Here is a 14,104-nt window from a genome sequence, read left to right on the forward strand (position 1 = left end):
CTTTGTTGCCTAATGGATTTTTGAGTTTTCTCTTTTCGTTGAACATTTTTGTAAGGATAGAACTAGGAAAGGAAACTTAGCTTTGTTTTGACATGTCAAAGCTCAGAGATACATCAACATACATTCTATTATTATTGTCTGTAGTTTACTGGATTTCCACTACACACTGAATGCTTTTTATGTATGCCAGACTTCACCATTACAGCATTTTGTGAGGTGACCATGTCCCTTACCATGAGTTGCTCAAGGCACCATAGTAGTAGCAAGGATTCTAATCATACTTATCCAGTCCAAAGCCTTCTCTTTCCCATGCCCCATCTTGCCTTGGAATTGATATAGTGTTCAATGTATCTTTTAATGTTTTCTATTGCGCTAAAAGTGACATAATATAAAACATACTGTTTTAACCATGTTTAAACTATATAGTTCAGTGGAACTAAGTAACAACTCTCACCATCATCCATCTCCCAGATTTTTCACCTTCCTAAAATAAACTCTGTTCCCATTAAACACCAACTCCCCATCCTCCCTCCCCACCTCACCTCCATCCCCCAGACTCTGACATCTACCGGTATACCTCCAATTCTACGAATTAGACTGTTGAGACAGTCTATTTGTGTTATCTCCTTTTAAAAAGTCTCATGAGTAAGTAGTAAAAAAGCAACGTTACTTTCTAGAGAGGTCTTCCTTGACTCCCAGTCTGGCTGGAGGCATAGTTATTTGTACAGTAGCCATCAAATATCTGTTTCCTGCTGGAATGTAGCCTTCGGTCTGAATTCTTCATGTATTAAGCCTAAAGCCTACAGCTAGCATGCCTTCTTAAGGTGTTGAATGCCACATGACCAAATTGAGGGGTAATGAGACCCAATAAAAGCTACCTTGGTAGGTAGAAAAGTTAAAAACTTTATTGTATACCCCAGAAATCATGTTTCTCTTCTCCAGCTATGGGTTTTATCTGTGGAAATCATGCTTGTTAATAGCATTATATGGAGATAGGATGATCATTCCCTGACTTTCTCCCCAAAAGTACAGTTTTAAGCAGACAAACGAATAGATAATTCTTAGAACGAAGTCATCTGGGCAAGTAAAGCAAGTCTAAAGGGAGAAGCAGTAAGAACACAAGGGAAGCATTAAACTTTTTTTTTTGTTTCGCAGAATCTTATAGAATTATTGAGGAATATACTTCTGAGTATAGCTTCCATAAATCACTAATTTAAATATATAAGGTGTGTCTTCTAAAAGTGAAACCCATCCTCAAGTGAATTTTAGAGAATATGTAGTCTGCTGGGAAAGATTGAAAGTGGGAGGAGAAGGGGACAGAGGATGAGATGGTTGGATGGCATCACCGACTCAATGGACATGAGTTTGGGTAAACTCTGGGAGTTGGTGATGGACAGGGAAGCCTGGTGTGCTGCAGTCCATGGGGTTGCAAAGAGGCGGACATGACTGAGCAACTGAACTGACTGAATTAATTTTGTTTTTATGTCAGAAACACAAAAATGTACTTTTTAAAATAAAAAGCTGATAAAATTAAGTCATCTTACTTAGTAATTTAAACCTTGATCTAAATGAATTTGATTAATATCTCTTTGGTCATAACTACTCTCAAAGTTCTGGGGAGAGAGGTTTGATTTTCATGTACCCAACATGGCCTTGGTCCAGCGTGATTAAAGTGTTTTGGCGTCTGCCTCGAGCGAGGCCCCTGTTATATCTGTAGCTCCAGTGAAACCAAGAATTCCTTTACTGCTATTCCAGCTGTTTGCAGGGCTTAGATAGCTGCCTTCAGGCCTCAAATATGGCAAAAATATTACTGTCTCTTTGGTAGTAGGCCACCTCAACTAAAATCATCCTTTTTTTTTTTTTCCATTTATTTTTATTAGTTGGAGGCTAGTTACTTTACAATATTGTAGTGATTTTTGCCATACATTGACATGAATCAGCCATGGATTTACATGTATTCCCCATCCCGATCCCCCCTCCCGCCTCCCAAAATCATCCTTGAGAAAGAAAAGTAAATTAAAAAATTACCTCCTGCTTTAGTTGTTTCCTTTCTCTCAGTGAATTACTTTTTCTCAGTGAATTACTAAAAAATGGAGTAACTTCTGTGTTCAACAGTAAATGTAGAATGCACATAGAAGTTACTCCATTTTTCAATCTGTCTTTTGTTTTAATAAGTCCCAAAAGAAATGATTAAAAAAAATCCTAGATTCTTATTGTAAGGCCAAATGTCTTGTGAAAAAAAAAAAAAGATCTCTTTCTAAACAGTGAATGGTTCAAAATTCAAGACTGCATTAGAAAATAAGCTTTAAAGTCATGTATGATTCCTACACAGCCGGTTGAAAAGAGAAAAAAGATTAATTCGAATTTTTCTTTGCATGTGTGCCAAGTCTATTCAGTCGTGTTCGACTCTTTGTGACCCAATGGATTGTGTCCCGCCAGGCTCCTCTGTTCATTGAATTCTCCAGGCAAGCATACTGGAGTGGGTTGCCATGCCTTTCCCCAGGGGATAGTCCCAACCCAGGGATCAAACCCACGTCTCCTGCATTGTAGGCAGATTCTTTACCACTGAGCCATCAAGGAAGCCTTTAGTGGGGGTAATATAATTTCTAGGGGTCAGAGGATCATCAGGACTTATATGGAATGTCCAAAGGCTTAAGAATGCTGGTCAGTGGGAAGGCATGTGGCTGTGTCTCCGTGGGCATGTGGGGGGTTTGGTGTCGGGGGTACCACCTCCCTGGGTACGCTGCTTGCTCTGAGGAGAAGGAGAGAGAGAGAAGAGGAGGAACAGCGTGAGTATAATGTGCTGCTGTCTGTAGAAGCTACTCTTCCTGAATGGAGGGGAGCACTCCCCAGGTGCTTGTGGGTCCCTTAGGCCCTCTGACACATGTGCGTAGAATACGGCCAACTCCAGGACCTGTGAGATGCCCAGTTAGCTTCCTTTCTCCATGCCCATGGCCCCAACCTCACACACAGACTGACCTATTCTACTGGTGACTGATTGTCGGGAAAGACTAGCCTCTGTTTCACTTAGTGGAGGCCAAGCCTGACACAGCCTACTCTCCTGATGATTAGGGATCAAGAAAAAGGAATGGCTTTTGGTTGGGGATGGGGGAATGTCTGTGTTTAGGAGCAAGGAACTTTCACAGAATTTTGTTTTAGATTGAAGAGCAAACTTTTTAAAGTCCTGGACCAAATATTTTTGTTGTTAATGCATCACCCATAATAACTGACCAACTTTATTTTGCATAAATCTCTAGATTGTAAAACTAAGCGCCACCACTGTCCAAGAAGAAAAAACATGCCCTCTGCCAATTCAAATTTCCAAGATAATAAGAAATCCTTCTTCCTAGATATTATAAACTCAGGCAGATATTGATGGCAGTTGGAAGAACTACGGGTAACAGTATTAGATTGTGATTCAAGGAAAGAGCTGAAAGGTTGGGATGGATTGTCTGCTCCTGGATGCAGAAGAGTTAATTTATCCTTTCCTCAAACATTGATGAACTCAGGCGGGCCAACCACTGTGTAGACCACATGTCATCTTATTCAGTTGTCCTGTTTTGCATGTGAGGAAAATGAAGCTCAACAGAAATGAAGTGATTTACCCAAAGACTTGAATCTAGGAAGCAGCAAGATCTAAATTAGGTCTCGGTCTCTTTCCACTCCATGGTGGGGGTTCTGTCCTGAGGTTCCCTTGAACAGAAGACAAATGAATCAGCATCAGCCTGCCATCAAACTGGTAGTTTTATATGTACCTTTCATTTTCCCTTCCTTGATTTTAAAAGGACTTTCTCCCTTATGGTGTGGTTTTTAAAATAGTAATGAGGTTTTTTTATCAGGGAGATGTTAGAAACTCAAAATGGGAACCATGTCGTGCAACCTGACCTGGTACCACCAGCTGGTCCCCTGGGTGACAGCGTGAGAGCTGACTTGGAGAGATGGTGTTGGTGGGAGTCCGGGCAGGCCTGCGGGACCTTCCTCCTCTTTCCAAGGCCGGTTCCTAGGCTGGGGATCATGCTGTTGTATTGCTCATCTCAGTAGCATTCATCATTCTCTGAAGGCTGGATGTTGCCAGGCGAGGGTGGGGAGAAATGCTGCCCACATCACAATAGAGAATCAAGACACGATCCCACCTACGCTGGAGGCTCTCTCCTGCCATGTGTGCAGGCAGAGTGCTGGATCATCTCTTCCACAGCAGTGAAGAGGCCTGCTGGGTGGAGGTTTAATCATCTGGTTGTCTGCCCTGCTTGGACTTACTGTCTGCTGAATGTGTGTGTGAAGCAGAGATTATCAGTAAAATGTGCACTCAGAATGGCTTAAAAGATGCCTTTTATCACCGTCCCCAAACACTTTTAAAAGCAGAGCCGTACTCGTTCCAAGTCTGGTTTGGAATAGGCCATAAAAACACATACAGATTCAAACTTCTCCCTTGAAGAAGGTTATTCCCGCCCACTTTTGGCACACAGCAAAATTTAACTAATCAGAAAACCTTCCTTTTAGTTTACAGTGACTGTCATCACAAATGAGTACAAACATGGTGTCTTCACAGAGATCTGGTCTCTTCATGCTTTTGGAGTCCGAGTCCGGTGTTAAGATATCAGCAGGAATACATGCCTTTCGGAGGCTTTCGTTGTCAGGGGAGATTCTCAGGGGAGAATCAGTTGCTTGTCTCTTCTTTCCCAGTGTTTGGGGGCTCCAGATGCTCTGTGACTTGTGGCCGCATCTCTCCAGTCCCTGCCTCTGCCTTCAGGTTACCTTCTTCCCCTGTGCATCTCCGTCTCCTCTCCCTCTGCATCCTCTTATAAGGATGCCTGTGATGGCTTTGAGCACCTGCTGAATAATCTAAAATCATCTCCTCCTGTGGACATTCTTAGCTTTATCATATCACAGCATGCCATGTCAGATCATATTCACAGATTGCAGGATTTATGAAGGGAATATCTTAGGGAGGGGGAGACATTTTTCTGCCTCTCACACCTTCTCTGGGGGAATTTCTGTGTGTTTCATTTCCTGAAACTTAAAGCCTGTCACCATTTATTTTGCAAGTTACTTGAGTGAATTTGATCTTCCTGGAGGGGACTGCTTGGAAGACCTAGGAACCAATCTTGTCTCCCAGGCCTCACTCAGAAAAGGCAAGGCCAGGCCTGTCTTCATTCTCAGATTGGGATTAATGTGAGAATGAAGAATTAGGGGCTCTGAGAGCGGGAAGGGGCCTCGGAAGTCAGATCTTCCAGTCTGAGAGAGAAACGGGCTACAGAGATAGGGTCATGGAGACAAGGAGCGGAATGGGATGAACAGTCACTGCATCAGCCCCTCTTCCAGTGTGTTCCTGCAGGCCTTCAAGCTGTTGCTCATCAGATGAACTTCTTGGTCTTCCTTCATTCGAGAGCTCTTAACCTGAAAAACCATCCCCGAAAACCCATCTTTTCTTGGCCAACAGCCCTGGTTCTTACAAATCTTCTTACATTACCTGATGTCAGGAATTCTGTTATTCTGGTTACTTCCTCCTGGATGCATTCCCTTTATGTCATTGTCTCTTTGAAAGCATGGCACTCAGACACAAGCAGTACTTCAGAGATGTCTCAGCAAGTATAGGTAAGGTCTCTACACCAAAGACTCCTAAGGCCTGTGAGATGCATGTTTTCTGCATCATTAAATGCTGAACCAGTGCAGATCAGCATCACGTCTCTGATTCAGCCGCTCAGTGGCACTCTTAGCTTGCATTGAGCTTGTATTCAATAAAAATCCTTAAGACTTTAAAATATGAATTGCTTTAAACCCAGCCCCTTTGCCCCTGCCACGTAAAAATGCTGGGCTTCTGTCTGGGCTTCAGGATGGGGTCAGCTGGGAATCCAGAATATTATCCAGATGAGAATCCAGGGAATAGATGGATCCATGGCCAGGGACACACTCATGGGGACATATTAGCAGCATGTGTGTAACAGGAGAGTGAGGGTAGCTGGGAACGTCTAGCACTGGGGAAGTCCTTCCACGGGTGGCAGTCTGGATGCACATATGTTGTTGGTTAGCAGGATTGTATGGCTGAATCGGTCAAGGGGCCAGATGAGAGGAGTGGTGGAGAATGGGGACAAGACCACAGCAAGAATGGGGACAAGACCACAGCAGGAAGCTGTAGAAGGTTTGGGTCCACAAGAACAACTTAGAGGATCAACTGCCAAAAGGGGGTGGGGCCCAGAACAGGAGACTGAGCCCAGAGAGTAAAAGGCAGCCCCAGCTCAGAAGTCAGAGTCATAACATTGATGGGACTCTGAACATCAGTGTCCTGGAGCCTCTCCCACCCAGGATCTGGGGTCAGGGTCATGGGCAGAGCTTATAATCCCAACAGAACAGGTTCAGGAGTCTGGAGCAGGCACCAACATCATTCTATATTTATGCAGTAGATTTCTTTTTTTTCTTTTGCAGTCAAAAGCAGGATTTTTATCTGTTAACTTGGAGGGATTTTGTTGTTGTTTTGGTCCAGCCTATTAACATCCTTTAAAATCTCTGGTCTTCCTTCCTTCCTTCCTTCCTTCCTTTGTTTTTGTTCTGTTTTCTTTCTGTCTATATCTTGGCTCTTCTACATTCTTTTTAAAATTTTTTATTGGAATATAGTTGATTTACAGTTACAATTATAGTTGTGTTAGTTTCCAGTGTACATACTTTCTTCCAGTCAATTAACTATCTCCTCTCATGTGAGAATTATTTGTGATCTCCGTAAGCACATCTTGATGAAGGCATCCTTAATAAGCAAGGATGACAAACCTCCCAGGCCCTGCATACAAGGACCTCCCTCCAAGTCAGTGTTGCTCGCTGTGATGTTCGTGCCCTTGGGAGGGCTGTGCAGTCAGCTGAGTCCAGCAGACCCAGCTGTCTCTTGGCCCAGGTTTTCACACCTTGCTCAGCTGTGTTCTAGTGACTGTCCGGAACTTTGCTGACATCAGGGTGCTCTCTGTCTGTAATCTGTCACTCAGATAGTCCGTGAAAGCACCGTGAGATGGAGGCAGGCCGCAGGAAGGAGGGTTGGACGAGAACTTGATTGTTTGCTACTTTGAGGGCAGAGATACCCGTTTGCTCTGAGCAAGCAGGGCGCCCCACTTCCTGGAGCGCACCCTGGGGCATCAGCTCGGGGGGGACTTTGAAGGAGGGACTGGCACCCTGTGTTCAGATGTGCAGCCCTGATCTTTGTCTTCAGCGTTCGCCTCCACCGAAGACCGAGCCTCCTCTGCGGGTTCTGTGTGGTCTGTGGAGAGCAGCACCCACTGTCGAGTGAACACAGCTGCTTCTTGGAAGCCGTGGGGTGTTCGTGAGGTTGTGAAACACACCACCACTGAACAAAGTCAGGGTGCAAAGTGAAGGAAAGGAAGTGGACCGTTTCTGTTAACACAAGAAGAGATGAAACAATGCATCCATTTGCATAGGCCTTCCAACAAGGCGACCGTGAGAAAGCGAGATGGTTCCAGAGCCGAGCACAGGCAGCCTGAAGCAGCAGAAAGAGTGTGAGGGCCCAGGGGCTTGAGTGAGTCCTGACGGGGCCTCCAAAGAGCTGTGTGGTGGTGACCGTGTGGGAAGCAGAGCGTTATCACTTGTCAACTTGCAGCTGTGGTGAGTGTCTCAAGGAGAAGTGCAGGGTGCCCTGAAATCAATGCAGCCACTAGAGGACCCCGAATGGGAGTCAGTGAAGAGATGCTGATGAAGGGAGGGAGTTGTAATAATTTACACCGTCTGTCTGTCGTCCTCTTTCTTTGGGCAATACTGCCCAAGACTGACTAACTCCCAAGTATGCTGTGGAAAAGAGTCATACACAGGGTAGGAGGTTTTCTGTCAAGGGAAGGTTTCTTTCCACAGCCTGATTGTATCTTTTGCTACAGTAATTTAACACAAAACTTTTTGTGTGTGTATGTGTGGGAAGCTTTTGTTCATCGTTAGGAGAAAAGTGGTCCTCCTAGACTAGGGGTGGCGGAAACAGTCATTTAAAAAACAAAGTAACTGCCACTTTGCCTATCATACTATTATCAGATGAAGGAATCTTTTTTCCCCCCTTATACCAGAGAGCTTGACCCATGCATCAACATGAGACATAATTGCAAAAAAAAAAGTGAATTTGATAATGGGGACAAAATTTGAACAGCTCTTAGGTCTTATTAGTTACTTCATTTTCTTTTTGTTAATGTTTTTTTAACTTTTTATTTTGTACTGGGGGCTTCCTTGGTGGCTCAGGCTCCTTCCTACAATGCAGGAAGACCTGCATTCAATTTCTGGATGGGGAAGATCCCCTGGGGAAGGGAACAGCTACCCACTCCAGGATTCTTGCCTGGAGAATTCCATGGACAGAGGAGTCCAGGGGGTTCTGGCCCATCGAGTTGCAAAGAGCTGGATACAACTGAACGACTAACACTTTCATAGCCAATTAACAGACAATGTTGTGATAGTTTCAGGTGAACAATGAAGAGACTCAGCCATACATATACATGCACCCATTCTTTCCTAAACTCTCATTTTCAGTACCTCTTCGTGAAGTTTAGAAGTTGTTACAGCCGTCATGCCCATGTGGCTCAGCTGGTAAAGAATCCACCTAAGATGCTAGGAGACCCTGGTTCAATTCCTGGGTCAGGAAGATCTGCTGGAGAAGGGATAGGCTACCCACTCCAGTATTCTTGGGCTTCCTTGGTGGCTCAGCTGGTAAAGAATCCTCTGCAATGCGGGAGACCTGGGTTTGATCCATGAGTTGGGAAGATCCCCTGGAGAAGGGAATGGCTACCCACTCCAGTATTCTGACCTGGGGATATCTATGGATATGGGGTCACAAAGTCGGACACTGAGTGACTTTCACTTTCACTTTTCACAGCGATCATTAGTTAAGTTTTAAGTATGGGGAGGCCTTGCTGGCATTGTGTCAGAGGTACTTTTTTTTAATATGGCCCTTGAGCTGGTAGAACTAAAAACTTTTGACAGCCACTATAATATTTGCCATATCTTTTCATATTTGGTGTTACTGATATTGGCTACTAGCCAATCAAGTAACTTTTCTTTATTCTATTTTTACAGTGGCCCAGTAGAAAATATAATTAGGGTTCATTGTTTTCTAGATGGTAAATACAACAAGAAGACACCACATAGAGTTGATCCTTGAACAGAATGGGTTTGAAAGGCAAGTGTCCACTTACATGCAGAGCTTTTTCAAATACGTATTACAGTACTGCATGATCTGCAGTTGGTTGAATCTACAAATGCAGAGCCAAGGATAAGGAGGGCTGACTGTAAAGTTACATGTAGATTTTTGACTGTCCGGAAAGTTGGCTTCCCAACCTCCCCTGTCTGTGCTGTTCAAGGGTCAACTGTAATGTTTTTTTGAAGGAAAAAGCAAAAAGCTTCAGAAACAATCATTTCAGACCCCACAGAGGAAGATGCGTCAAGGAGGAAAAGTGCTTATTTGTTTTTTGTTTTCAAGTTTTTTTTAACAGACTTCATTTTTTAGAGCAATTTTAGGTCCACAGAAAAACCAAGAGGAAGGTACAGAGATTTCTTATGTACCCTCTGCCCCCACACATGCATGGCCTCCACAAACATTGTTACAAATGATGAACGTACACTGACACATCATTTTCACTCAGAGTCTATAGTTTACTTTAGGATTCATTCTTGATGTTGTACATTTTATGGGTTTGGACAAGTGCATAATGACATAGATCAACCATTACAGTACCATACGGATTATATTCACTGCCCTAAAAACCCTTTGTGCTCTGCATATTCATCCTTCTCTCACCCCTAACCTCTAGCAGCTAGTAATCTTTTTTACTGTCTCTATAGTTTTTGCCTTTTCCAGAATGTCATATAGGTAGAATCATATAGTATATAGCCTTATCTGATTGACTTCTTTTGACTAGTAATATGCATTTTTATTGTCTCCATATTTTTCATGGGTCAATAGCTCATTTCTTCTTAGAGCTGAATCATGTTTCATTGTCTGGGTGTACTACAGTTTATTTATTCATTCATCTCCTGAAGAACATCTTGGTTGCTACTAAGTTTTGGCAATTATGGAAAAACTACTATGAACATCTGTGTGCAGGTTTTTGTGTGGATGTAAGTTTCATTTTCTTTGGGTACATACCAAGGAGTACAATTCAAAGCATTCCTTTTTGTTGAAAATCTAGAAAAAAAATTTTTTTTTCTTTCAGGGTGATGGTGTAGAGCCCAAATCAGTGTATGCCATAGGCCTATTTGTATGCGAATTCTAAGCAGCCCTCATTTCACTGATGCTTTATCCATGAACATCCATCACTATATTTCAGCTCAAATTTGAAATAATGAATGAATGATTTTTGCTTTTTCTCTTGTATTACCATGTCCCCTGGCTCATAATCATTGAGAACTTTCTTCACTCAAATTGAAGGAACTGACCAACGTGGATGCCTTTCTCCAAGAACCCTCCTTTTTTTCCTTTCTTTTCCTATGACCATGTCCCTGAGTCAGGTTCTTGGCACCTCAGACCTTGGAATCATCTTCCCTGGCCTGGTGTTCAGATGCGTCTTTCAGTTTCTCTGATTATTGCTAAACTCTTGTCTGAATTCTGTTGAAGCCATCCACTGATCCCGGCCCCCTTTCTGGGCCCCACCATCCTGCTCCTCATGGGGCTAAATATAGAGTTGTTCACAGTATCCTGTCACCTCTTTGCACCTCTACCTTACTTTTCTTGTCATTTTTTTCATATTCATTCTTTCGTATATCTTCTGTGATCAAGTGAAAATAGGCCCATTAAAGTTAAAATGGGGCCATGATGTTTGGTTTTCATGTTATGATACAGGCATTATGAAACATTTTTGAAAAAGAATCAAATTAACCAGACTCAGATCTCCAGGACAGTGGTTATATTTATGTATTTTTCCCACAAGAAGTCTACTACATAGAAGAAACAAACTGAAATTTAAAAAAAAAAAAAACAATTATTTGCCAAATCCATTTGCTATTGAAAGATTTTATCAGTTTCCATTTCTGGGTAGGAAATAGAAGCTTTTAGAATCAACATTCCTGAAATAAAATAAACCCAATAAGAACTCTTATTTGGTCTAAATTAAGGCCATCATACGAAGATCAGGACTCCTGATATAAGTGTATATGTAATCTCAGTATAACTGAGATTAGAGCAAAAAGTAATCTCAGGGTCTACTGTTCAAAGAGGAGAAAGGAGGATGAAGAATTATGCCAGGGTTGGGAGACTGGGTGTCTGAGAGCTGGGGGGCCTGAGATAACTTGATAGGAACAAAGGGGAAGTCAGGCTGGGCGGCAGTAATGCAATGGCGTGAACTTGACAAGCTTCTCGGGAGACCCTGTGGTCGGGCTTGGAAAGTCCGGGCCAGCATTGCCTCCTACAGCTCCACTTTGCACCCTGAGTAGCATTTCAGGTCCCCTTGCAACACGGTCACCACCATCTTCTGAGGGAGAAGTCACTGCAGAGTTGACCTTCCCATCAGCAGTGGCCTGGATCAGTGCTCCAGGTGAGTGCATCTGGAAGGAAGGAAGGAAGGAAGAGCATCACGTTGGGGCTTCAGTGATTCTCATGTTTCAGTGGAGCAGGGAGTCCATGGAGCAAGCACGCAGGCTAAGCCAGAGTCCCCAGCTAAGGGCTCTGTGGAGGGTCAGAGGGCCAGGGACGGGGCACTGAGCGAGGCGGGCCCCTCAGTGTAACATGAAAAATTATGATGATGTATGCACAGGAATACATATGCAGGAGTGTGTCTGTGTGCGTCAGATGCATACATATACACCTACATGAAGAGGGGTGGGGAGGGAGGGGCCGAGGGAGGGGGAGAGAGGCAGAGAAACAACACATCACCTCTGTGCCATAATGCAGCTTAAAAACTAGAATATCACCAGCACTTCAGAAGCCTGTGTGTTCCTCCTTGGCCATACCTCTCTCCTTCAAAGGAAACACTGTTCTGAATTTTGTGTTTGTCATTTTCTGGTTTTTCTGTGTAAGTGTTTCTCCCTAAGCAATCTGTCATTAAGTCTTGTTTGCCTCAGGGTTGTATATAAATGGTATTCTTGTACCATTTGCTTTGTTCAATCCATGTTTACTTTTTAAGATTCATCCCCATTGATGCATGAAGTGTCACGCATGAAATTCATCTCTACCGCTGTGTGGTTTTGCCTTATATGAATACACCACAATTAATTTATCCAGTCTCCTCTCAGTGGACATGTGGGTTATTTCCAGGTTTGTGCAATTTTACACAGTGCTGCTGTGAACATTCTTGTATGTGCATCTTGCTGCAGTTTCTCTAGGATAGGGACCTAAGAGAATTTCTGGGTCTTAGAGTCTGTGCATCTTCAGCTTTCCTGGGTAATGCCAAATTATTCTCCAGGGTGGTTATATTTGGACATTCCATCTGACATTCCCATGAGTAAACAGATTAACTTTTAAGAGAAGGGGAAGTCCGAAGGGAAGAAGAAATGCATGATTAGCTAAATATTGGTGTGGAAAAGGATGTCATTAGGGTTTGATGAAGTACAACTCCCCATGAAAGTGTGGAGTAGAAACAGCTGGGGTCATGAAGGGGAACGGAATGTGTAGGTCTTACACAACCATTGTGGGAAGGGTGAACACATATCTTGCATGGACTGTAGTCACATTGCCATCAGGGAGCAGATTCCATCTCGGTAGGAATCAAACACCCAGTTCACTCCATTTTCACTCAGTTTCCACTGATCAGCAGGAACGTTCAGCTCTCTGTCTGGGGAGCAGATAGATGCTGCCAGGCATTTAAGGGTCTGTTTCCACATCAAACTGAGGGTGGCATGGATTCTAGTCAAGCTTTTAAAACACATCAGGGGCACACAAAGATTTGGGAGATTACTTTCCTCCCAACACAGGGGGATTTTTCTTACAGCATGCATCGTATTTTACAAATTCAGTAGATGACACGGGGTTTGACAATGCTGTTTGCCTGACCTCGGATGAGAACTCAGAGCTGCTGTATGATTGTAATTCACTTGACCTGAGAAATATGGGTCTGTGGCCTTTTGAATAGCACATTAACTGTGAAATATGACACAGTCCTAGGTGAGTATTTTGACCGCATTTGCAAATCCTGACCACTGTGATACGTAAAACTGATAGAATTTGTTTTCAATGAATTTCCATTCTCCCAAATCGAGATTTGAGTGAGGATAATGTCTTTTGTTGGCATTCCTGTGAAACTGAAAGTAGAGCATTAAACCATTAAAAGTACGTGTTCTCTGGAGTCTCAGAAGGGCAGCTTTTTTTATCGTGTTATTTTTGGGTCACCCTTTATTAATAGCATTCATCCAATTTATTTGATTTCAGGCCAGAAAGCTCTGTGATGGTGGCATTTTGAAAATATTTCAATCATAGTTTTTCATCATCTGTTGACTGGTATTGTCTTTTGATGATGACACTACACATTTGGGAAAGCAACATTGTATACTGGAAATAACACTTGTGTTTTGCCAAAAATATATAAAAGAACCTCAGTTTTCTGTAAGTGAGATCTCATTATGTAAACCATGACACATCTATTCAGTATAATATTACATATTAGTTAAAATTGTTAAATAAGTTGGACAGATGTTTAGTTTAAGTTTTAAAGAACAGAATACAAAATTGTGGGATATAATCCTAATTTTGAAAGCAAAATGCATGGGTAAGAAAAGCCTACAAAAATTATACCAAAATGTTAGAATTTGTACTTGGGTAAATGAGATTCTAGGGGTTTTCTTCTCAGTGTGGTTATATTACTTTCGTAATAAAATTAATTAAAAGAATGGAAAGAGAGATCAACCTGGATTCAGATTGCCCTGTACTGCTAACCAGCTGTTTGACCATGGTCAAGCTACTTAACTGGCTTCCTCAGGAGCTAAAGATGTTATGTTTACCTCCATAGGGTTGTTGTCAAATGACATGATGTTCTGAAGACCCCCCCGTGCAGGTAGATATTTCGGCGGTTCCTGTCCTTTTCTCCAGCTTTCCTTTTTCTGTCGAAACAGGCCTCGCCCAGCACACACCCAACAGCTATGAGTGATGCTCTATTATCGTCTGGTTTCTATTTTGTCTGGTTGGGGCCTCACTCTGATCTTGGTAAAT

General features: G+C 42.8%; 1 protein-coding gene across 4 annotated transcripts in view; it reads left to right on the forward strand.

The window, feature by feature from the left end:
• FYN (FYN proto-oncogene, Src family tyrosine kinase) overlaps positions 1-14,104 on the forward strand; it is a 211,423-nt gene that overhangs the window by 30,036 nt on the left and 167,283 nt on the right. The window contains exon 1 of one of the 4 annotated variants that reach the window (XM_043889953.1): positions 7,470-7,602. The exons of the other annotated variants lie outside the window; for them this stretch is intronic. The gene's annotated coding sequence lies outside the window, so the exon portion shown is untranslated. Of the gene's footprint in view, positions 1-7,469; positions 7,603-14,104 lie in introns of those variants that run through there. 4 annotated transcript variants of the gene reach the window in all.

The sequence above is a fragment of the Cervus elaphus genome, chromosome 28, assembly GCF_910594005.1.
Source record: "Cervus elaphus chromosome 28, mCerEla1.1, whole genome shotgun sequence".
In the NCBI taxonomy this organism is placed as follows: domain Eukaryota; kingdom Metazoa; phylum Chordata; class Mammalia; order Artiodactyla; family Cervidae; genus Cervus; species Cervus elaphus.